This window comes from Lissotriton helveticus, chromosome 5_2 (genome assembly GCF_964261635.1).
Source record: "Lissotriton helveticus chromosome 5_2, aLisHel1.1, whole genome shotgun sequence".
In the NCBI taxonomy this organism is placed as follows: domain Eukaryota; kingdom Metazoa; phylum Chordata; class Amphibia; order Caudata; family Salamandridae; genus Lissotriton; species Lissotriton helveticus.
The window spans coordinates 2,659,582-2,685,791 of record NC_136066.1 but is presented as its reverse complement, the minus strand read 5'-3'; positions in this window follow the sequence as shown (position 1 = coordinate 2,685,791).

The following is a 26,210-nucleotide window of genomic DNA, read 5'->3' as shown; positions in this document are numbered from 1 at the left end:
GGATAGCTTGACTCCAGTGGTGTGGAGAGCCTGGGACTCACGTCTGAGCATACCCAGCCCACTCGGGGTGAAAATTGCAAAAAACACAGTTGATGGACAGAATGTAGAACAATGTCATACATTCACCCCAGTACAAGGATCTGGGCCTAAATCCATCGTTTTTTTGCACTCCACACCACCCTGGGTTAGACACTGGCTATATGCAAATCAGCTCTGACCCTGTGCCTCATGGGAACAGTCCAGTCCGAACTACCAAGCCATGTCTTTCCCAGACCGGAATCAAGCATCCAAGGACCGGTTTCTGGCTATCAGCCTTCATTCAGCCTGGATAGCTTGACTCCAGTGGTGTGGAGAGCCTGGGACTCACGTCTGAGCATACCCAGCCCACTCAGGGTGAAAATTGCAAAAAACTCAGTTGATAGACAGAATGCAGAACAATGTCATACATTCACCCCAGTACAAGGATATGGGCCTAAATCCATCGTTTTTTTGCACTCCACACCACCCTGGGTTAGACACTGGCTATATGCAAATCAGCTCTGACCCTGTGCCTCATGGGAACAGTCCAGTCCGAACTACCAAGCCATGTCTTTCCCAGGCTGGAATCAAGCATCCAAGGACCGGTTTCTGGCTATCAGCCTTCATTCAGCCTGGATAGCTTGACTCCAGTGGTGTGGAGAGTCTGGGACTCACGTCTGAGCATACCCAGCCCACTCGGGGTGAAAATTGCAAAAAACACAGTTGATGGACAGATTGTAGAACAATGTCATACATTCACCCCAGTACAAGGATCTGGGCCTAAATCCATCGTTTTTTTGCACTCCACACCACCCTGGGTTAGACACTGGCTATATGCAAATCAGCTCTGACCCTGTGCCTCATGGGAACAGTCCAGTCCGAACTACCAAGCCATGTCTTTCCCAGACCGGAATCAAGCATCCAAAGACTGGTTTCTGGCTATCAGCCTTCATTCAGCCTGGATAGCTTGACTCCAGTGGTGTGGAGAGCCTGGGACTCACGTCTGAGCATACCCAGCCCACTCGGGGTGAAAATTGCAAAAAACACAGTTGATGGACAGAATGTAGAACAATGTCATACATTCACCCCAGTACAAGGATCTGGGCCTAAATCCATCGTTTTTTTGCACTCCACACCACCCTGGGTTAGACACTGGCTATATGCAAATCAGCTCTGACCCTGTGCCTCATGGGAACAGTCCAGTCCGAACTACCAAGCCATGTCTTTCCCAGACCGGAATCAAGCATCCAAGGACCGGTTTCTGGCTATCAGCCTTCATTCAGCCTGGATAGCTTGACTCCAGTGGTGTGGAGAGCCTGGGACTCACGTCTGAGCATCCCCAGCCCACTCGGGGTGAAAATTGCAAAAAACACAGTTGATGGACAGAATGTAGAACAATGTCATACATTCACTCCAGTACAAGGATCTGGGCCTAAATCCATCGTTTTTTTTGCACTCCACACCACCCTGGGTTAGACACTGGCTATATGCAAATCAGCTCTGACCCTGTGCCTCATGGGAACAGTCCAGTCCGAACTACCAAGCCATGTCTTTCCCAGACCGGAATCAAGAATCCAAGGACCGGTTTCTGGCTATCAGCCTTCATTCAGCCTGGATAGCTTGACTCCAGTGGTGTGGAGAGCCTGGGACTCACGTCTGAGCATACCCAGCCCACTCAGGGTGAAAATTGCAAAAAACTCAGTTGATAGACAGAATGCAGAACAATGTCATACATTCACCCCAGTACAAGGATATGGGCCTAAATCCATCGTTTTTTTGCACTCCACACCACCCTGGGTTAGACACTGGCTATATGCAAATCAGCTCTGACCCTGTGCCTCATGGGAACAGTCCAGTCCGAACTACCAAGCCATGTCTTTCCCAGACTGGAATCAAGCATCCAAGGACCGGTTTCTGGCTATCAGCCTTCATTCAGCCTGGATAGCTTGACTCCAGTGGTGTGGAGAGTCTGGGACTCACGTCTGAGCATACCCAGCCCACTCGGGGTGAAAATTGCAAAAAACACAGTTGATGGACAGATTGTAGAACAATGTCATACATTCACCCCAGTACAAGGATCTGGGCCTAAATCCATCGTTTTTTTTGCACTCCACACCACCCTGGGTTAGACACTGGCTATATGCAAATCAGCTCTGACCCTGTGCCTCATGGGAACAGTCCAGTCCGAACTACCAAGCCATGTCTTTCCCAGACCGGAATCAAGCATCCAAAGACTGGTTTCTGGCTATCAGCCTTCATTCAGCCTGGATAGCTTGACTCCAGTGGTGTGGAGAGCCTGGGACTCACGTCTGAGCATACCCAGCCCACTCGGGGTGAAAATTGCAAAAAACACAGTTGATGGACAGAATGTAGAACAATGTCATACATTCACCCCAGTACAAGGATCTGGGCCTAAATCCATCGTTTTTTTGCACTCCACACCACCCTGGGTTAGACACTGGCTATATGCAAATCAGCTCTGACCCTGTGCCTCATGGGAACAGTCCAGTCCGAACTACCAAGCCATGTCTTTCCCAGACCGGAATCAAGCATCCAAGGACCGGTTTCTGGCTATCAGCCTTCATTCAGCCTGGATAGCTTGACTCCAGTGGTGTGGAGAGCCTGGGACTCACGTCTGAGCATCCCCAGCCCACTCGGGGTGAAAATTGCAAAAAACACAGTTGATGGACAGAATGTAGAACAATGTCATACATTCACCCCAGTACAAGGATCTGGGCCTAAATCCATCGTTTTTTTGCACTCCACACCACCCTGGGTTAGACACTGGCTATATGCAAATCAGCTCTGACCCTGTGCCTCATGGGAACAGTCCAGTCCGAACTACCAAGCCATGTCTTTCCCAGACCGGAATCAAGCATCCAAGGACCGGTTTCTGGCTATCAGCCTTCATTCAGCCTGGATAGCTTGACTCCAGTGGTGTGGAGAGCCTGGGACTCACGTCTGAGCATCCCCAGCCCACTCGGGGTGAAAATTGCAAAAAACACAGTTGATGGACAGAATGTAGAACAATGTCATACATTCACTCCAGTACAAGGATCTGGGCCTAAATCCATCGTTTTTTTTGCACTCCACACCACCCTGGGTTAGACACTGGCTATATGCAAATCAGCTCTGACCCTGTACCTCATGGGAACAGTCCAGTCCGAACTACCAAGCCATGTCTTTCCCAGACCGGAATCAAGAATCCAAGGACCCGTTTCTGGCTATCAGCCTTCATTCAGCCTGGATAGCTTGACTCCAGTGGTGTGGAGAGCCTGGGACTCACGTCTGAGCATACCCAGCCCACTCAGGGTGAAAATTGCAAAAAACTCAGTTGATAGACAGAATGCAGAACAATGTCATACATTCACCCCAGTACAAGGATATGGGCCTAAATCCATCGTTTTTTTGCACTCCACACCACCCTGGGTTAGACACTGGCTATATGCAAATCAGCTCTGACCCTGTGCCTCATGGGAACAGTCCAGTCCGAACTACCAAGCCATGTCTTTCCCAGACTGGAATCAAGCATCCAAGGACCGGTTTCTGGCTATCAGCCTTCATTCAGCCTGGATAGCTTGACTCCAGTGGTGTGGAGAGTCTGGGACTCACGTCTGAGCATACCCAGCCCACTCGGGGTGAAAATTGCAAAAAACACAGTTGATGGACAGATTGTAGAACAATGTCATACATTCACACCAGTACAAGGATCTGGGCCTAAATCCATCGTTTTTTTTGCACTCCACACCACCCTGGGTTAGACACTGGCTATATGCAAATCAGCTCTGACCCTGTGCCTCATGGGAACAGTCCAGTCCGAACTACCAAGCCATGTCTTTCCCAGACCGGAATCAAGCATCCAAAGACTGGTTTCTGGCTATCAGCCTTCATTCAGCCTGGATAGCTTGACTCCAGTGGTGTGGAGAGCCTGGGACTCACGTCTGAGCATACCCAGCCCACTCGGGGTGAAAATTGCAAAAAACACAGTTGATGGACAGAATGTAGAACAATGTCATACATTCACCCCAGTACAAGGATCTGGGCCTAAATCCATCGTTTTTTTGCACTCCACACCACCCTGGGTTAGACACTGGCTATATGCAAATCAGCTCTGACCCTGTGCCTCATGGGAACAGTCCAGTCCGAACTACCAAGCCATGTCTTTCCCAGACCGGAATCAAGCATCCAAGGACCGGTTTCTGACTATCAGCCTTCATTCAGCCTGGATAGCTTGACTCCAGTGGTGTGGAGAGCCTGGGACTCACGTCTGAGCATCCCCAGCCCACTCGGGGTGAAAATTGCAAAAAACACAGTTGATGGACAGAATGTAGAACAATGTCATACATTCACTCCAGTACAAGGATCTGGGCCTAAATCCATCGTTTTTTTTGCACTCCACACCACCCTGGGTTAGACACTGGCTATATGCAAATCAGCTCTGACCCTGTGCCTCATGGGAACAGTCCAGTCCGAACTACCAAGCCATGTCTTTCCCAGACGGGAATCAAGCATCCAAGGACCGGTTTCTGGCTATCAGCCTTCATTCAGCCTGGATAGCTTGACTCCAGTGGTGTGGAGAGCCTGGGACTCACGTCTGAGCATCCCCAGCCCACTCGGGGTGAAAATTGCAAAAAACACAGTTGATGGACAGAATGTAGAACAATGTCATACATTCACTCCAGTACAAGGATCTGGGCCTAAATCCATCGTTTTTTTTGCACTCCACACCACCCTGGGTTAGACACTGGCTATATGCAAATCAGCTCTGACCCTGTGCCTCATGGGAACAGTCCAGTCCGAACTACCAAGCCATGTCTTTCCCAGACGGGAATCAAGCATCCAAGGACCGGTTTCTGGCTATCAGCCTTCATTCAGCCTGGATAGCTTGACTCCAGTGGTGTGGAGAGCCTGGGACTCACGTCTGAGCATACCCAGCCCACTCGGGGTGAAAATTGCAAAAAACACAGTTGATGGACAGAATGTAGAACAATGTCATACATTCACCCCAGTACAAGGATCTGGGCCTAAATCCAACGTTTTTTTGCACTCCACACCCCCCTGGGTTAGACACTGGCTATATGCAAATCAGCTCTGACCCTGTGCCTCATGGGAACAGTCCAGTCCGAACTACCAAGCCATGTCTTTCCCAGACCGGAATCAAGCATCCAAGGACCGGTTTCTGGCTATCAGCCTTCATTCAGCCTGGATAGCTTGACTCCAGTGGTGTGGAGAGCCTGGGACTCACGTCTGAGCATACCCAGCCGACTCGGGGTGAAAATTGCAAAAAACACAGTTGATGGACAGAATGTAGAACAATGTCATACATTCACCCCAGTACAAGGATCTGGGCCTAAATCCATCGTTTTTTTGCACTCCACACCACCCTGGGTTAGACACTGGCTATATGCAAATCAGCTCTGACCCTGTGCCTCATGGGAACAGTCCAGTCCGAACTACCAAGCCATGTCTTTCCCAGACCGGAATCAAGCATCCAAGGACCGGTTTCTGGCTATCAGCCTTCATTCAGCCTGGATAGCTTGACTCCAGTGGTGTGGAGAGCCTGGGACTCACGTCTGAGCATACCCAGCCCACTCGGGGTGAAAATTGCAAAAAACACAGTTGATGGACAGAATGTAGAACAATGTCATACATTCACCCCAGTACAAGGATCTGGACCTAAATCCATCGTTTTTTTGCACTCCACACCACCCTGGGTTAGACACTGGCTATATGCAAATCAGCTCTGACCCTGTGCCTCATGGGAACAGTCCAGTCCGAACTACCAAGCCATGTCTTTCCCAGACCAGAATCAAGCATCCAAGGACCGGTTTCTGGCTATCAGCCTTCATTCAGCCTGGATAGCTTGACTCCAGTGGTGTGGAGAGCCTGGGACTCACGTCTGAGCATACCCAGCCCACTCGGGGTGAAAATTGCAAAAAACACAGTTGATGGACAGAATGTAGAACAATGTCATACATTCACCCCAGTACAAGGATCTGGGCCTAAATCCATCGTTTTTTTGCACTCCACACCACCCTGGGTTAGACACTGGCTATATGCAAATCAGCTGTGACCCTGTGCCTCATGGGAACAGTCCAGTCCGAACTACCAAGCCATGTCTTTCCCAGACCGGAATCAAGCATCCAAGGACCGGTTTCTGGCTATCAGCCTTCATTCAGCCTGGCTAGCTTGACTCCAGTGGTGTGGAGAGCCTGGGACTCATGTCTGAGCATACCCAGCCCACTCGGGGTGAAAATTGCAAAAAACACAGTTGATGGACAGAATGTAGAACAATGTCATACATTCACCCCAGTACAAGGATCTGGGCCTAAATCCATCGTTTTTTTGCACTCCACACCACCCTGGGTTAGACACTGGCTATATGCAAATCAGCTCTGACCCTGTGCCTCATGGGAACAGTCCAGTCCGAACTACCAAGCCATGTCTTTCCCAGACCGGAATCAAGCATCCAAGGACCGGTTTCTGGCTATCAGCCTTCATTCAGCCTGGCTAGCTTGACTCCAGTGGTGTGGAGAGCCTGGGATTCACGTCTGAGCATACCCATCCCACTCGGGGTGAAAATTGCAAAAAACACAGTTGATGGACAGAATGTAGAACAATGTCATACATTCACTCCAGTACAAGGATCTGGGCCTAAATCCATCGTTTTTTTTGCACTCCACACCACCCTGGGTTAGACACTGGCTATATGCAAATCAGCTCTGACCCTGTGCCTCATGGGAACAGTCCAGTCCGAACTACCAAGCCATGTCTTTCCCAGACGGGAATCAAGCATCCAAGGACCGGTTTCTGGCTATCAGCCTTCATTCAGCCTGGATAGCTTGACTCCAGTGGTGTGGAGAGCCTGGGACTCACGTCTGAGCATACCCAGCCCACTCGGGGTGAAAATTGCAAAAAACACAGTTGATGGACAGAATGTAGAACAATGTCATACATTCACCCCACTACAAGGATCTGGGCCTAAATCCATCGTTTTTTTGCACTCCACACCACCCTGGGTTAGACACTGGCTATATGCAAATCAGCTCTGACCCTGTGCCTCATGGGAACAGTCCAGTCCGAACTACCAAGCCATGTCTTTCCCAGACCGGAATCAAGCATCCAAGGACCGGTTTCTGGTTATCAGCCTTCATTCAGCCTGGATAGCTTGACTCCAGTGGTGTGGAGAGCCTGGGACTCACGTCTGAGCATACCCAGCCCACTCGGGGTGAAAATTGCAAAAAACTCAGTTGATGGACAGAATGCAGAACAATGTCATACATTCACCCCAGTACAAGGATATGGGCCTAAATCCATCCTTTTTTTGCACTCCACACCACCCTGGGTTAGACACTGGCTATATGCAAATCAGCTCTGACCCTGTGCCTCATGGGAACAGTCCAGTCCGAACTACCAAGCCATGTCTTTCCCAGACTGGAATCAAGCATCCAAGGACCGGTTTCTGGCTATCAGCCTTCATTCAGCCTGGATAGCTTGACTCCAGTGGTGTGGAGAGCCTGGGACTCACGTCTGAGCATACCCAGCCCACTCGGGGTGAAAATTGCAAAAAACACAGTTGATGGACAGATTGTAGAACAATGTCATACATTCACCCCAGTACAAGGATCTGGGCCTAAATCCATCGTTTTTTTGCACTCCACACCACCCTGGGTTAGACACTGGCTATATGCAAATCAGCTCTGACCCTGTGCCTCATGGGAACAGTCCAGTCCGAACTACCAAGCCATGTCTTTCCCAGACCGGAATCAAGCATCCAAGGACTGGTTTCTGGCTATCAGCCTTCATTCAGCCTGGATAGCTTGACTCCAGTGGTGTGGAGAGCCTGGGACTCACGTCTGAGCATACCCAGCCCACTCGGGGTGAAAATTGCAAAAAGCACAGTTGATGGACAGAATGTAGAACAATGTCATACATTCACCCCAGTACAAGGATCTGGGCCTAAATCCATCGTTTTTTTGCACTCCACACCACCCTGGGTTAGACACTGGCTATATGCAAATCCGCTCTGACCCTGTGCCTCATGGGAACAGTCCAGTCCGAACTACCAAGCCACGTCTTTCCCAGACCGGAATCAAGCATCCAAGGACCGGTTTCTGGCTATCAGCCTTCATTCAGCCTGGATAGCTTGACTCCCGTGGTGTGGAGAGCCTGGGACTCACGTCTGAGCATACCCAGCCCACTCGGGGTGAAAATTGCAAAAAACACAGTTGATGGACAGAATGTAGAACAATGTCATACATTCACCCCAGTACAAGGATCTGGACCTAAATCCATCGTTTTTTTGCACTCCACACCACCCTGGGTTAGACACTGGCTATATGCAAATCAGCTCTCACCCTGTGCCTCATGGGAACAGTCCAGTCCGAACTACCAAGCCATGTCTTTCCCAGACCAGAATCAAGCATCCAGGGACCGGTTTCTGGCTATCATCCTTCATTCAGCCTGGATAGCTTGACTCCAGTGGTGTGGAGAGCCTGGGACTCACGTCTGAGCATACACAGCCCACTCGGGGTGAAAATTGCAAAAAACACAGTTGATGGACAGAATGTAGAACAATGTCATACATTCACCCCAGTACAAGGATCTGGGCCTAAATCCATCGTTTTTTTGCACTCCACACCACCCTGGGTTAGACACTGGCTATATGCAAATCAGCTCTGACCCTGTGCCTCATGGGAACAGTCCAGTCCGAACTACCAAGCCATGTCTTTCCCAGACCGGAATCAAGCATCCAAGGACCGGTTTCTGGCTATCAGCCTTCATTCAGCCTGGATAGCTTGACTCCAGTGGTGTGGAGAGCCTGGGACTCACGTCTGAGCATCCCCAGCCCATTCGGGGTGAAAATTGCAAAAAACACAGTTGATGGACAGAATGTAGAACAATGTCATACATTCACCCCAGTACAAGGATCTGGGCCTAAATCCATCGTTTTTTTGCACTCCACACCACCCTGGGTTAGACACTGGCTATATGCAAATCAGCTCTGACCCTGTGCCTCATGGGAACAGTCCAGTCCGAACTACCAAGCCATGTCTTTCCCAGACCGGAATCAAGCATCCAAGGACCGGTTTCTGGCTATCAGCCTTCATTCAGCCTGGATAGCTTGACTCCAGTGGTGTGGAGAGCCTGGGACTCACGTCTGAGCATACCCAGCCCACTCGGGGTGAAAATTGCAAAAAACACAGTTGATGGACAGAATGTAGAACAATGTCATACATTCACCCCAGTACAAGGATCTGGTCCTAAATCCTTCGTTTTTTTGCACTCCACACCACCCTGGGTTAGACACTGGCTATATGCAAATCAGCTCTGACCCTGTGCCTCATGAGAACAGTCCAGTCCGAACTACCAAGCCATGTCTTTCCCAGACCGGAATCAAGCATCCAAGGACCGGTTTCTGGCTATCAGCCTTCATTCAGCCTGGCTAGCTTGACTCCAGTGGTGTGGAGAGCCTGGGACTCATGTCTGAGCATACCCAGCCCACTCGGGGTGAAAATTGCAAAAAACACAGTTGATGGACAGAATGTAGAACAATGTCATACATTCACCCCAGTACAAGGATCTGGGCCTAAATCCATCGTTTTTTTGCACTCCACACCACCCTGGGTTAGACACTGGCTATATGCAAATCAGCTCTGACCCTGTGCCTCATGGGAACAGTCCAGTCCGAACTACCAAGCCATGTCTTTCCCAGACCGGAATCAAGCATCCAAGGACCGGTTTCTTGCTATCAGCCTTCATTCAGCCTGGCTAGCTTGACTCCAGTGGTGTGGAGAGCCTGGGATTCACGTCTGAGCATACCCAGCCCACTCGGGGTGAAAATTGCAAAAAACACAGTTGATGGACAGAATGTAGAACAATGTCATACATTCACTCCAGTACAAGGATCTGGGCCTAAATCCATCGTTTTTTTTGCACTCCACACCACCCTGGGTTAGACACTGGCTATATGCAAATCAGCTCTGACCCTGTGCCTCATGGGAACAGTCCAGTCCGAACTACCAAGCCATGTCTTTCCCAGACGGGAATCAAGCATCCAAGGACCGGTTTCTGGCTATCAGCCTTCATTCAGCCTGGATAGCTTGACTCCAGTGGTGTGGAGAGCCTGGGACTCACGTCTGAGCATACCCAGCCCACTCGGGGTGAAAATTGCAAAAAACACAGTTGATGGACAGAATGTAGAACAATGTCATACATTCACCCCAGTACAAGGATCTGGGCCTAAATCCATCGTTTTTTTGCACTCCACACCACCCTGGGTTAGACACTGGCTATATGCAAATCAGCTCTGACCCTGTGCCTCATGGGAACAGTCCAGTCCGAACTACCAAGCCATGTCTTTCCCAGACCGGAATCAAGCATCCAAGGACCGGTTTCTGGCTATCAGCCTTCATTCAGCCTGGATAGCTTGACTCCAGTGGTGTGGAGAGCCTGGGACTCACGTCTGAGCATACCCAGCCCACTCGGGGTGAAAATTGCAAAAAACACAGTTGATAGACAGAATGTAGAACAATGTCATACATTCACCCCAGTACAAGGATCTGGGCCTAAATCCATCGTTTTTTGCACTCCACACCACCCTGGGTTAGACACTGGCTATATGCAAATCAGCTCTGACCCTGTGCCTCATGGGAACAGTCCAGTCCGAACTACCAAGCCATGTCTTTCCCAGACCGGAATCAAGCATCCAAGGACCGGTTTCTGGCTATCAGCCTTCATTCAGCCTGGATAGCTTGACTCCAGTGGTGTGGAGAGCCTGGGACTCACGTCTGAGCATACCCAGCCCACTCGGGGTGAAAATTGCAAAAAACACAGTTGATGGACAGAATGTAGAACAATGTCATACATTCACCCCAGTACAAGGATCTGGACCTAAATCCATTGTTTTTTTGCACTCCACACCACCCTGGGTTAGACACTGGCTATATGCAAATCAGCTCTGACCCTGTGCCTCATGGGAACAGTCCAGTCCGAACTACCAAGCCATGTCTTTCCCAGACCAGAATCAAGCATCCAAGGACCGGTTTCTGGCTATCAGCCTTCATTCAGCCTGGATAGCTTGACTCCAGTGGTGTGGAGAGCCTGGGACTCACGTCTGAGCATACCCAGCCCACTCGGGGTGAAAATTGCAAAAAACACAGTTGATGGACAGAATGTAGAACAATGTCATACATTCACCCCAGTACAAGGATCTGGGCCTAAATCCATCGTTTTTTTGCACTCCACACCACCCTGGGTTAGACACTGGCTATATGCAAATCAGCTCTGACCCTGTGCCTCATGGGAACAGTCCAGTCCGAACTACCAAGCCATGTCTTTCCCAGACCGGAATCAAGCATCCAAGGACCGGTTTCTGGCTATCAGCCTTCATTCAGCCTGGATAGCTTGACTCCAGTGGTGTGGAGAGCCTGGGACTCACGTCTGAGCATCCCCAGCCCACTCGGGGTGAAAATTGCAAAAAACACAGTTGATGGACAGAATGTAGAACAATGTCATACATTCACCCCAGTACAAGGATCTGGGCCTAAATCCATCGTTTTTTTGCACTCCACACCACCCTGGGTTAGACACTGGCTATATGCAAATCAGCTCTGACCCTGTGCCTCATGGGAACAGTCCAGTCCGAACTACCAAGCCATGTCTTTCCCAGACCGGAATCAAGCATCCAAGGACCGGTTTCTGGCTATCAGCCTTCATTCAGCCTGGATAGCTTGACTCCAGTGGTGTGGAGAGCCTGGGACTCACGTCTGAGCATACCCAGCCCACTCGGGGTGAAAATTGCAAAAAACACAGTTGATGGACAGAATGTAGAACAATGTCATACATTCACCCCAGTACAAGGATCTGGGCCTAAATCCATCGTTTTTTTGCACTCCACACCACCCTGGGTTAGACACTGGCTATATGCAAATCAGCTCTGACCCTGTGCCTCATGAGAACAGTCCAGTCCGAACTACCAAGCCATGTCTTTCCCAGACCGGAATCAAGCATCCAAGGACCGGTTTCTGGCTATCAGCCTTCATTCAGCCTGGCTAGCTTGACTCCAGTGGTGTGGAGAGCCTGGGACTCATGTCTGAGCATACCCAGCCCACTCGGGGTGAAAATTGCAAAAAACACAGTTGATGGACAGAATGTAGAACAATGTCATACATTCACCCCAGTACAAGGATCTGGGCCTAAATCCATCGTTTTTTTGCACTCCACACCACCCTGGGTTAGACACTGGCTATATGCAAATAAGCTCTGACCCAGTGCCTCATGGGAACAGTCCAGTCCGAACTACCAAGCCATGTCTTTCCCAGACCGGAATCAAGCATCCAAGGACCGGTTTCTTGCTATCAGCCTTCATTCAGCCTGGCTAGCTTGACTCCAATGGTGTGGAGAGCCTGGGATTCACGTCTGAGCATACCCAGCCCACTCGGGGTGAAAATTGCAAAAAACACAGTTGATGGACAGAATGTAGAACAATGTCATACATTCATTCCAGTACAAGGATCTGGGCCTAAATCCATCGTTTTTTTTGCACTCCACACCACCCTGGGTTAGACACTGGCTATATGCAAATCAGCTCTGACCCTGTGCCTCATGGGAACAGTCCAGTCCGAACTACCAAGCCATGTCTTTCCCAGACGGGAATCAAGCATCCAAGGACCGGTTTCTGGCTATCAGCCTTCATTCAGCCTGGATAGCTTGACTCCAGTGGTGTGGAGAGCCTGGGACTCACGTCTGAGCATACCCAGCCCACTCGGGGTGAAAATTGCAAAAAACACAGTTGATGGACAGAATGTAGAACAATGTCATACATTCACCCCAGTACAAGGATCTGGGCCTAAATCCATCGTTTTTTTGCACTCCACACCACCCTGGGTTAGACACTGGCTATATGCAAATCAGCTCTGACCCTGTGCCTCATGGGAACAGTCCAGTCCGAACTACCAAGCCATGTCTTTCCCAGACCGGAATCAAGCATCCAAGGACCGGTTTCTGGCTATCAGCCTTCATTCAGCCTGGATAGCTTGACTCCAGTGGTGTGGAGAGCCTGGGACTCACGTCTGAGCATACCAGCCCACTCGGGGTGAAAATTGCAAAAAACTCAGTTGATGGACAGAATGCAGAACAATGTCATACATTCACCCCAGTACAAGGATATGGGCCTAAATCCATCGTTTTTTTGCACTCCACACCACCCTGGGTTAGACACTGGCTATATGCAAATCAGCTCTGACCCTGTGCCTCATGGGAACAGTCCAGTCCGAACTACCAAGCCATGTCTTTCCCAGACTGGAATCAAGCATCCAAGGACCGGTTTCTGGCTATCAGCCTTCATTCAGCCTGGATAGCTTGACTCCAGTGGTGTGGAGAGCCTGGGACTCACGTCTGAGCATACCCAGCCCACTCGGGGTGAAAATTGCAAAAAACACAGTTGATGGACAGATTGTAGAACAATGTCATACATTCACCCCAGTACAAGGATCTGGGCCTAAATCCATCGTTTTTTTGCACTCCACACCACCCTGGGTTAGACACTGGCTATATGCAAATCAGCTCTGACCCTGTGCCTCATGGGAACAGTCCAGTCCGAACTACCAAGCCATGTCTTTCCCAGACCGGAATCAAGCATCCAAGGACTGGTTTCTGGCTATCAGCCTTCATTCAGCCTGGATAGCTTGACTCCAGTGGTGTGGAGAGCCTGGGACTCACGTCTGAGCATACCCAGCCCACTCGGGTGAAAATTGCAAAAAACACAGTTGATGGACAGAATGTAGAACAATGTCATACATTCACCCCAGTACAAGGATCTGGGCCTAAATCCATCGTTTTTTTGCACTCCACACCACCCTGGGTTAGACACTGGCTATATGCAAATCAGCTCTGACCCTGTGCCTCATGGGAACAGTCCAGTCCGAACTACCAAGCCACGTCTTTCCCAGACCGGAATCAAGCATCCAAGGACCGGTTTCTGGCTATCAGCCTTCATTCAGCCTGGATAGCTTGACTCCAGTGGTGTGGAGAGCCTGGGACTCACGTCTGAGCATACCCAGCCCACTCGGGGTGAAAATTGCAAAAAACACAGTTGATGGACAGAACGTAGAACAATGTCATACATTCACCCCAGTACAAGGATCTGGACCTAAATCCATCGTTTTTTTGCACTCCACACCACCCTGGGTTAGACACTGGCTATATGCAAATCAGCTCTGACCCTGTGCCTCATGGGAACAGTCCAGTCCGAACTACCAAGCCATGTCTTTCCCAGACCAGAATCAAGCATCCAAGGACCGGTTTCTGGCTATCAGCCTTCATTCAGCCTGGATAGCTTGACTCCAGTGGTGTGGAGAGCCTGGTACTCACGTCTGAGCATACCCAGCCCACTCGGGGTGAAAATTGCAAAAAACACAGTTGATGGACAGAATGTAAAACAATGTCATACATTCACCCCAGTACAAGGATCTGGGCCTAAATCCATCGTTTTTTTGCACTCCACACCACCCTGGGTTAGACACTGGCTATATGCAAATCAGCTCTGACCCTGTGCCTCATGGGAACAGTCCAGTCCGAACTACCAAGCCATGTCTTTCCCAGACCGGAATCAAGCATCCAAGGACCGGTTTCTGGCTATCAGCCTTCATTCAGCCTGGATAGCTTGACTCCAGTGGTGTGGAGAGCCTGGGACTCATGTCTGAGCATACCCAGCCCACTCGGGGTGAAAATTGCAAAAAACACAGTTGATGGACAGAATGTAGAACAATGTCATACATTCACCCCAGTACAAGGATCTGGGCCTAAATCCATCGTTTTTTTGCACTCCACACCACCCTGGGTTAGACACTGGCTATATGCAAATCAGCTCTGACCCTGTGCCTCATGGGAACAGTCCAGTCCGAACTACCAAGCTATGTCTTTCCCAGACCGGAATCAAGCATCCAAGGACCGGTTTCTTGCTATCAGCCTTCATTCAGCCTGGCTAGCTTGACTCCAGTGGTGTGGAGAGCCTGGGATTCACGTCTGAGCATACCCAGCCCACTCGGGGTGAAAATTGCAAAAAACACAGTTGATGGACAGAATGTAGAACAATGTCATACATTCACTCCAGTACAAGGATCTGGGCCTAAATCCATCGTTTTTTTTGCACTCCACACCACCCTGGGTTAGACACTGGCTATATGCAAATCAGCTCTGACCCTGTGCCTCATGGGAACAGTCCAGTCCGAACTACCAAGCCATGTCTTTCCCAGACGGGAATCAAGCATCCAAGGACCGGTTTCTGGCTATCAGCCTTCATTCAGCCTGGATAGCTTGACTCCAGTGGTGTGGAGAGCCTGGGACTCACGTCTGAGCATACCCAGCCCACTCGGGGTGAAAATTGCAAAAAACACAGTTGATGGACAGAATGTAGAACAATGTCATACATTCACCCCAGTACAAGGATCTGGGCCTAAATCCATCGTTTTTTTGCACTCCACACCACCCTGGGTTAGACACTGGCTATATGCAAATCAGCTCTGACCCTGTGCCTCATGGGAACAGTCCAGTCCGAACTACCAAGCCATGTCTTTCCCAGACCGGAATCAAGCATCCAAGGACCGGTTTCTGGCTATCAGCCTTCATTCAGCCTGGATAGCTTGACTCCAGTGGTGTGGAGAGCCTGGGACTCACGTCTGAGCATACCCAGCCCACTCGGGGTGAAAATTGCAAAAAACACAGTTGATGGACAGAATGTAGAACAATGTCATACATTCACCCCAGTACAAGGATCTGGGCCTAAATCCATCGTTTTTTTGCACTCCACACCACCCTGGGTTAGACACTGGCTATATGCAAATCAGCTCTGACCCTGTGCCTCATGGGAACAGTCCAGTCCGAACTACCAAGCCATGTCTTTCCCAGACCGGAATCAAGCATCCAAGGACCGGTTTCTGGCTATCAGCCTTCATTCAGCCTGGATAGCTTGACTTCAGTGGTGTGGAGAGCCTGGGACTCACGTCTGAGCATACCCAGCCCACTCGGGGTGAAAATTGCAAAAAACACAGTTGATGGACAGAATGTAGAACAATGTCATACATTCACCCCAGTACAAGGATCTGGACCTAAATCCATCGTTTTTTTGCACTCCACACCACCCTGGGTTAGACACTGGCTATATGCAAATCAGCTCTGACCCTGTGCCTCATGGGAACAGTCCAGTCCGAACTACCAAGCCATGTCTTTCCCAGACCGGAATCAAGCATCCAAGGACCGGTTTCTGGCTATCAGCCTTCATTCAGCCTGGATAGCTTGATTCCAGTGGTGTGGAGAGCCTGGGACTCACGTCTGAGCATACCCAGCCCACTCGGGGTGAAAATTGCAAAAAACACAGTTGATAGACAGATTGTAGAACAATGTCATACATTCACCCCAGTACAAGGATCTGGGCCTAAATCCATCGTTTTTTTGCACTCCACACCACCCTGGGTTAGACACTGGCTATATGCAAATCAGCTCTGACCCTGTGCCTCATGGGAACAGTCCAGTCCGAACTACCAAGCCATGTCTTTCCCAGACCGGAATCAAGCATCCAAGGACCGGTTTCTGGCTATCAGCCTTCATTCAGCCTGGATAGCTTGACTCCCGTGGTGTGGAGAGTCTGGGACTCACGTCTGAGCATACCCAGCCCACTCGGGGTGAAAATTGCAAAAAACTCAGTTGATGGACAGAATGCAGAACAATGTCATACATTCACCCCAGTACAAGGATCTGGGCCTAAATCTATCGTTTTTTTGCACTCCACACCACCCTGGGTTAGACACTGGCTATATGCAAATCAGCTCTGACCCTGTGCCTCATGGGAACAGTCCAGTCCGAACTACCAAGCCATGTCTTTCCCAGACTGGAATCAAGCATCCAAGGACCGGTTTCTGGCTATCAGCCTTCATTCAGCCTGGATAGCTTGACTCCAGTGGTGTGGAGAGCCTGGGACTCACGTCTGAGCATACCCAGCCCACTCGGGGTGAAAATTGCAAAAAACACAGTTGATGGACAGATTGTAGAACAATGTCATACATTCACCCCAGTACAAGGATCTGGGCCTAAACCCATCGTTTTTTTGCACTCCACACCACCCTGGGTTAGACACTGGCTATATGCAAATCAGCTCTGACCCTGTGCCTCATGGGAACAGTCCAGTCCGAACTACCAAGCCATGTCTTTCCCAGACCGGAATCAAGCATCCAAGGACTGGTTTCTGGCTATCAGCCTTCATTCAGCCTGGATAGCTTGACTCCAGTGGTGTGGAGAGCCTGGGACTCACGTCTGAGCATACCCAGCCCACTCGGGGTGAAAATTGCAAAAAACACAGTTGATGGACAGAATGTAGAACAATGTCATACATTCACCCCAGTACAAGGATCTGGGCCTAAATCCATCGTTTTTTTGCACTCCACACCACCCTGGGTTAGACACTGGCTATATGCAAATCAGCTCTGACCCTGTGCCTCATGGGAACAGTCCAGTCCGAACTACCAAGCCATGTCTTTCCCAGACCGGAATCAAGCATCCAAGGACCGGTTTCTGGCTATCAGCCTTCATTCAGCCTGGATAGCTTGACTCCAGTGGTGTGGAGAGCCTGGGACTCACGTCTGAGCATACCCAGCCAACTCGGGGTGAAAATTGCAAAAAACACAGTTGATGGACAGAATGTAGAACAATGTCATACATTCACCCCAGTACAAGGATCTGGACCTAAATCCATCGTTTTTTTGCACTGCACACCACCCTGGGTTAGACACTGGCTATATGCAAATCAGCTCTGACCCTGTGCCTCATGGGAACAGTCCAGTCCGAACTACCAAGCCATGTCTTTCCCAGACCAGAATCAAGCATCCAAGGACCGGTTTCTGGCTATCAGCCTTCATTCAGCCTGGATAGCTTGACTCCAGTGGTGTGGAGAGCCTGGGACTCACGTCTGAGCATACCCAGCCCACTCGGGGTGAAAATTGCAAAAAACACAGTTGATGGACAGAATGTAGAACAATGTCATACATTCACCCCAGTACAAGGATCTGGGCCTAAATCCATCGTTACTTTGCACTCCACACCACCCTGGGTTAGACACTGGCTATATGCAAATCAGCTCTGACCCTGTGCCTCATGGGTACAGTCCAGTCCGAACTACCAAGCCATGTCTTTCCCAGACCGGAATCAAGCATCCAAGGACCGGTTTCTGGCTATCAGCCTCATTCAGCCTGGATAGCTTGACTCCAGTGGTGTGGAGAGCCTGGGACTCACGTCTGAGCATACCCAGCCCACTCGGGATGAAAATTGCAAAAAACACAGTTGATGGACAGAATGTAGAACAATGTCATACGTTCACCCCAGTACAAGGATCTGGGCCTAAATCCATCGTTTTTTTGCACTCCACACCACCCTGGGTTAGACACTGGCTATATGCAAATCAGCTCTGACCCTGTGCCTCATGGGAACAGTCCAGTCCGAACTACCAAGCCATGTCTTTCCCAGACCGGAATCAAGCATCCAAGGACCGGTTTCTGGCTATCAGCCTTCATTCAGCCTGGATAGCTTGACTCCAGTGGTGTGGAGAGCCTGGGACTCACGTCTGAGCATACCCAGCCCACTCGGGGTGAAAATTGCAAAAAACACAGTTGATGGACAGAATGTAGAACAATGTCATACATTCACCCCAGTACAAGGATCTGGGCCTAAATCCATCGTTTTTTTGCACTCCACACCACCCTGGGTTAGACACTGGCTATATGCAAATCAGCTCTGACCCTGTGCCTCATGGGAACAGTCCAGTCCGAACTACCAAGCCATGTCTTTCCCAGACCGGAATCAAGCATCCAAGGACCGGTTTCTGGCTATCAGCCTTCATTCAGCCTGGATAGCTTGACTCCAGTGGTGTGGAGAGCCTGGGACTCACGTCTGAGCATACCCAGCCCACTCGGGGTGAAAATTGCAAAAAACACAGTTGATGGACAGAATGTAGAACAATGTCATACATTCACCCCAGTACAAGGATCTGCACCTAAATCCATCGTTTTTTTGCACTCCACACCACCCTGGGTTAGACACTGGCTATATGCAAATCAGCTCTGACCCTGTGCCTCATGGGAACAGTCCAGTCCGAACTACCAAGCCATGTCTTTCCCAGACCAGAATCAAGCATCCAAGGACCGGTTTCTGGCTATCAGCCTTCATTCAGCCTGGATAGCTTGACTCCAGTGGTTTGGAGAGCCTGGGACTCACGTCTGAGCATACCCAGCCCACTCGGGGTGAAAATTGCAAAAAACACAGTTGATGGACAGAATGTAGAACAATGTCATACATTCACCCCAGTACAAGGATCTGGGCCTAAATCCATCGTTTTTTTGCACTCCACACCACCCTGGGTTAGACACTGGCTATATGCAAATCAGCTCTGACCCTGTGCCTCATGGGTACAGTCCAGTCCGAACTACCAAGCCATGTCTTTCCCAGACCGGAATCAAGCATCCAAGGACCGGTTTCTGGCTATCAGCCTTCATTCAGCCTGGATAGCTTGACTCCAGTGGTGTGGAGAGCCTGGGACTCACGTCTGAGCATACCCAGCCCACTCGGGGTGAAAATTGCAAAAAACACAGTTGATGGACAGAATGTAGAACAATGTCATACATCCACCCCAGTACAAGGATCTGGGCCTAAATCCATCGTTTTTTTGCACTCCACACCACCCTGGGTTAGACACTGGCTAAATGCAAATCAGCTCTGACCCTGTGCCTCATGGGAACAGTCCAGTCCGAACTACCAAGCCATGTCTTTCCCAGACCGGAATCAAGCATCCAAGGACCGGTTTCTGGCTATCAGCCTTCATTCAGCCTGGATAGCTTGACTCCAGTGGTGTGGAGAGCCTGGGACTCACGTCTGAGCATACCCAGCCCACTCGGGGTGAAAATTGCAAAAAACACAGTTGATGGACAGAATGTAGAACAATGTCATACATTCACCCCAGTACAAGGATCTGGGCCTAAATCCATCGTTTTTTTGCACTCCACACCACCCTGGGTTAGACACTGGCTATATGCAAATCAGCTCTGACCCTGTGCCTCATGGGAACAGTCCAGTCCGAACTACCAAGCCATGTCTTTCCCAGACCGGAATCAAGCATCCAAGGACCGGTTTCTGGCTATCAGCCTTCATTCAGCCTGGATAGCTTGACTCCAGTGGTGTGGAGAGCCTGGGACTCACGTCTGAGCATACCCAGCCCACTCGGGGTGAAAATTGCAAAAAACACAGTTGATGGACAGAATGTAGAACAATGTCATACATTCACCCCAGTACAAGGATCTGGGCCTAAATCCATCGTTTTATTGCACTCCACACCACCCTGGGTTAGCCACTGGCTATATGCAAATCAGCTCTGACCCTGTGCCTCATGGGAACAGTCCAGTCCGAACTACCAAGCCATGTCTTTCCCAGACCGGAATCAAGCATCCAAGGACCGGTTTCTGGCTATCAGCCTTCATTCAGCCTGGATAGCTTGACTCCAGTGGTGTGGAGAGCCTGGGACTCACGTCTGAGCATACCCAGCCCACTCGGGGTGAAAATTGCAAAAAACACAGTTGATGGACAGAATGTAGAACAATGTCATACATTCACCCCAGTACAAGGATCTGGACCTAAATCCATCGTTTTTTTGCACTCCACACCACCCTGGGTTAGACACTGGCTATATGCAAATCAGCTCTGACCCTGTGCCTCATGGGAACAGTCCAGTCCGAACTACCAAGCCATGTCTTTCCCAGACCAGAATCAAGCATCCAAGGACCGGTTTCTGGCTATCAGCCTTCATTCAGCCTGGATAGCTTGACTCCAGTGGTGTGGAGAGCCTGGGACTCACGTCTGAGCATACCCAGCCCACTCGGGGTGAAAATTGCAAAAAACACAGTTGATGGACAGAATGTAGAACAATGTCATACATTCACCCCAGTACAAGGATCTGGGCCTAAATCCATCGTTTTTTTGCACTCCACACCACCCTGGGTTAGACACTGGCTATATGCAAATCAGCTCTGACCCTGTGCCTCATGGGAACAGTCCAGTCCGAACTACCAAGCCATGTCTTTCCCAGACCGGAATCAAGCATCCAAGGACCGGTTTCTGGCTATCAGCCTTCATTCAGCCTGGATAGCTTGACTCCAGTGGTGTGGAGAGCCTGGGACTCACGTCTGAGCATACCCAGCCCACTCGGGGTGAAAATTGCAAAAAACACAGTTGATAGACAGATTGTAGAACAATGTCATACATTCACCCCAGTACAAGGATCTGGGCCTAAATCCATCGTTTTTTTGCACTCCACACCACCCTGGGTTAGACACTGGCTATATGCAAATCAGCTCTGACCCTGTGCCTCATGGGAACAGTCCAGTCCGAACTACCAAGCCATGTCTTTCCCAGACCGGAATCAAGCATCCAAGGACCGGTTTCTGGCTATCAGCCTTCATTCAGCCTGGATAGCTTGACTCCAGTGGTGTGGAGAGCCTGGGACTCACGTCTGAGCATACCCAGCCCACTCGGGGTGAAAATTGCAAAAAACACAGTTGATGGACAGAATGTAGAACAATGTCATACATTCACCCCAGTACAAGGATCTGGACCTAAATCCATCGTTTTTTTGCACTGCACACCACCCTTGGTTAGACACTGGCTATATGCAAATCAGCTCTGACCCTGTGCCTCATGGGAACAGTCCAGTCCGAACTACCAAGCCATGTCTTTCCCAGACCAGAATCAAGCATCCAAGGACCGGTTTCTGGCTATCAGCCTTCATTCAGCCTGGATAGCTTGACTCCAGTGGTGTGGAGAGCCTGGGACTCACGTCTGAGCATACCCAGCCCACTCGGAGTGAAAATTGCAAAAAACACAGTTGATGGACAGAATGTAGAACAATGTCATACATTCACCCCAGTACAAGGATCTGGGCCTAAATCCATCGTTTCTTTGCACTCCACACCACCCTGGGTTAGACACTGGCTATATGCAAATCAGCTCTGACCCTGTGCCTCATGGGAACAGTCCAGTCCGAACTACCAAGCCATGTCTTTCCCAGACCGGAATCAAGCATCCAAGGACCGGTTTCTGGCTATCAGCCTCATTCAGCCTGGATAGCTTGACTCCAGTGGTGTGGAGAGCCTGGGACTCACGTCTGAGCATACCCAGCCCACTCGGGATGAAAATTGCAAAAAACACAGTTGATGGACAGAATGTAGAACAATGTCATACGTTCACCCCAGTACAAGGATCTGGGCCTAAATCCATCGTTTTTTTGCACTCCACACCACCCTGGGTTAGACACTGGCTATATGCAAATCAGCTCTGACCCTGTGCCTCATGGGAACAGTCCAGTCCGAACTACCAAGCCATGTCTTTCCCAGACCAGAATCAAGCATCCAAGGACCGGTTTCTGGCTATCAGCCTTCATTCAGCCTGGATAGCTTGACTCCAGTGGTGTGGAGAGCCTGGGACTCACGTCTGAGCATACCCAGCCCACTCGGGGTGAAAATTGCAAAAAACACAGTTGATGGACAGAATGTAGAACAATGTCATACATTCACCCCAGTACAAGGATCTGGACCTAAATCCTTCGTTTTTTTGCACTCCACACCACCCTGGGTTAGACACTGGCTATATGCAAATCAGCTCTGACCCTGTGCCTCATGGGAACAGTCCAGTCCGAACTACCAAGCCATGTCTTTCCCAGACCAGAATCAAGCATCCAAGGACCGGTTTCTGGCTATCAGCCTTCATTCAGCCTGGATAGCTTGACTCCAGTGGTTTGGAGAGCCTGGGACTCACGTCTGAGCATACCCAGCCCACTCGGGGTGAAAATTGCAAAAAACACAGTTGATGGACAGAATGTAGAACAATGTCATACATTCACCCCAGTACAAGGATCTGGGCCTAAATCCATCGTTTTTTTGCACTCCACACCACCCTGGGTTAGACACTGGCTATATGCAAATCAGCTCTGACCCTGTGCCTCATGGGTACAGTCCAGTCCGAACTACCAAGCCATGTCTTTCCCAGACCGGAATCAAGCATCCAAGGACCGGTTTCTGGCTATCAGCCTTCATTCAGCCTGGATAGCTTGACTCCAGTGGTGTGGAGAGCCTGGGACTCACGTCTGAGCATACCCAGCCCACTCGGGGTGAAAATTGCAAAAAACACAGTTGATGGACAGAATGTAGAACAATGTCATACATTCACCCCAGTACAAGGATCTGGGCCTAAATCCATCGTTTTTTTGCACTCCACACCACCCTGGGTTAGACACTGGCTAAATGCAAATCAGCTCTGACCCTGTGCCTCATGGGAACAGTCCAGTCCGAACTACCAAGCCATGTCTTTCCCAGACCGGAATCAAGCATCCAAGGACCGGTTTCTGGCTATCAGCCTTCATTCAGCCTGGATAGCTTGACTCCAGTGGTGTGGAGAGCCTGGGACTCACGTCTGAGCATACCCAGCCCACTCGGGGTGAAAATTGCAAAAAACACAGTTGATGGACAGAATGTAGAACAATGTCATACATTCACCCCAGTACAAGGATCTGGGCCTAAATCCATCGTTTTTTTGCACTCCACACCACCCTGGGTTAGACACTGGCTATATGCAAATCAGCTCTGACCCTGTGCCTCATGGGAACAGTCCAGTCCGAACTACCAAGCCATGTCTTTCCCAGACCGGAATCAAGCATCCAAGGACCGGTTTCTGGCTATCAGCCTTCATTCAGCCTGGATAGCTTGACTCCAGTGGTGTGGAGAGCCTGGGACTCACGTCTGAGCATACCCAGCCCACTCGGGGTGAAAATTGCAAAAAACACAGTTGATGGACAGAATGTAGAACAATGTCATACATTCACCCCAGTACAAGGATCTGGGCCTAAATCCATCGTTTTATTGCACTCCACACCACCCTGGGTTAGACACTGGCTATATGCAAATCAGCTCTGACCCTGTGCCTCATGGGAACAGTCCAGTCCGAACTACCAAGCCATGTCTTTCCCAGACCGGAATCAAGCATCCAAGGACCGGTTTCTGGCTATCAGCCTTCATTCAGCCTGGATAGCTTGACTCCAGTGGTGTGGAGAGCCTGGGACTCACGTCTGAGCATACCCAGCCCACTCGGGGTGAAAATTGCAAAAAACACAGTTGATGGACAGAATGTAGAACAATGTCATACATTCACCCCAGTACAAGGATCTGGACCTAAATCCATCGTTTTTTTGCACTCCACACCACCCTGGGTTAGACACTGGCTATATGCAAATCAGCTCTGACCCTGTGCCTCATGGGAACAGTCCAGTCCGAACTACCAAGCCATGTCTTTCCCAGACCAGAATCAAGCATCCAAGGACCGGTTTCTGGCTATCAGCCTTCATTCAGCCTGGATAGCTTGACTCCAGTGGTGTGGAGAGCCTGGGACTCACGTCTGAGCATACCCAGCCCACTCGGGGTGAAAATTGCAAAAAACACAGTTGATGGACAGAATGTAGAACAATGTCATACATTCACCCCAGTACAAGGATCTGGGCCTAAATCCATCGTTTTTTTGCACTCCACACCACCCTGGGTTAGACACTGGCTATATGCAAATCAGCTCTGACCCTGTGCCTCATGGGAACAGTCCAGTCCGAACTACCAAGCCATGTCTTTCCCAGACCGGAATCAAGCATCCAAGGACCGGTTTCTGGCTATCAGCCTTCATTCAGCCTGGATAGCTTGACTCCAGTGGTGTGGAGAGCCTGGGACTCACGTCTGAGCATACCCAGCCCACTCGGGGTGAAAATTGCAAAAAACACAGTTGATGGACAGATTGTAGAACAATGTCATACATTCACCCCAGTACAAGGATCTGGGCCTAAACCCATCGTTTTTTTGCACTCCACACCACCCTGGGTTAGACACTGGCTATATGCAAATCAGCTCTGACCCTGTGCCTCATGGGAACAGTCCAGTCCGAACTACCAAGCCATGTCTTTCCCAGACCGGAATCAAGCATCCAAGGACTGGTTTCTGGCTATCAGCCTTCATTCAGCCTGGATAGCTTGACTCCAGTGGTGTGGAGAGCCTGGGACTCACGTCTGAGCATACCCAGCCCACTCGGGGTGAAAATTGCAAAAAACACAGTTGATGGACAGAATGTAGAACAATGTCATACATTCACCCCAGTACAAGGATCTGGGCCTAAATCCATCGTTTTTTTGCACTCCACACCACCCTGGGTTAGACACTGGCTATATGCAAATCAGCTCTGACCCTGTGCCTCATGGGAACAGTCCAGTCCGAACTACCAAGCCATGTCTTTCCCAGACCGGAATCAAGCATCCAAGGACCGGTTTCTGGCTATCAGCCTTCATTCAGCCTGGATAGCTTGACTCCAGTGGTGTGGAGAGCCTGGGACTCACATCTGAGCATACCCAGCCCACTCGGGGTGAAAATTGCAAAAAACACAGTTGATGGACAGAATGTAGAACAATGTCATACATTCACCCCAGTACAAGGATCTGGACCTAAATCCATCGTTTTTTTGCACTGCACACCACCCTTGGTTAGACACTGGCTATATGCAAATCAGCTCTGACCCTGTGCCTCATGGGAACAGTCCAGTCCGAACTACCAAGCCATGTCTTTCCCAGACCAGAATCAAGCATCCAAGGACCGGTTTCTGGCTATCAGCCTTCATTCAGCCTGGATAGCTTGACTCCAGTGGTGTGGAGAGCCTGGGACTCACGTCTGAGCATACCCAGCCCACTCGGAGTGAAAATTGCAAAAAACACAGTTGATGGACAGAATGTAGAACAATGTCATACATTCACCCCAGTACAAGGATCTGGGCCTAAATCCATCGTTTCTTTGCACTCCACACCACCCTGGGTTAGACACTGGCTATATGCAAATCAGCTCTGACCCTGTGCCTCATGGGAACAGTCCAGTCCGAACTACCAAGCCATGTCTTTCCCAGACCGGAATCAAGCATCCAAGGACCGGTTTCTGGCTATCAGCCTCATTCAGCCTGGATAGCTTGACTCCAGTGGTGTGGAGAGCCTGGGACTCACGTCTGAGCATACCCAGCCCACTCGGGATGAAAATTGCAAAAAACACAGTTGATGGACAGAATGTAGAACAATGTCATACGTTCAC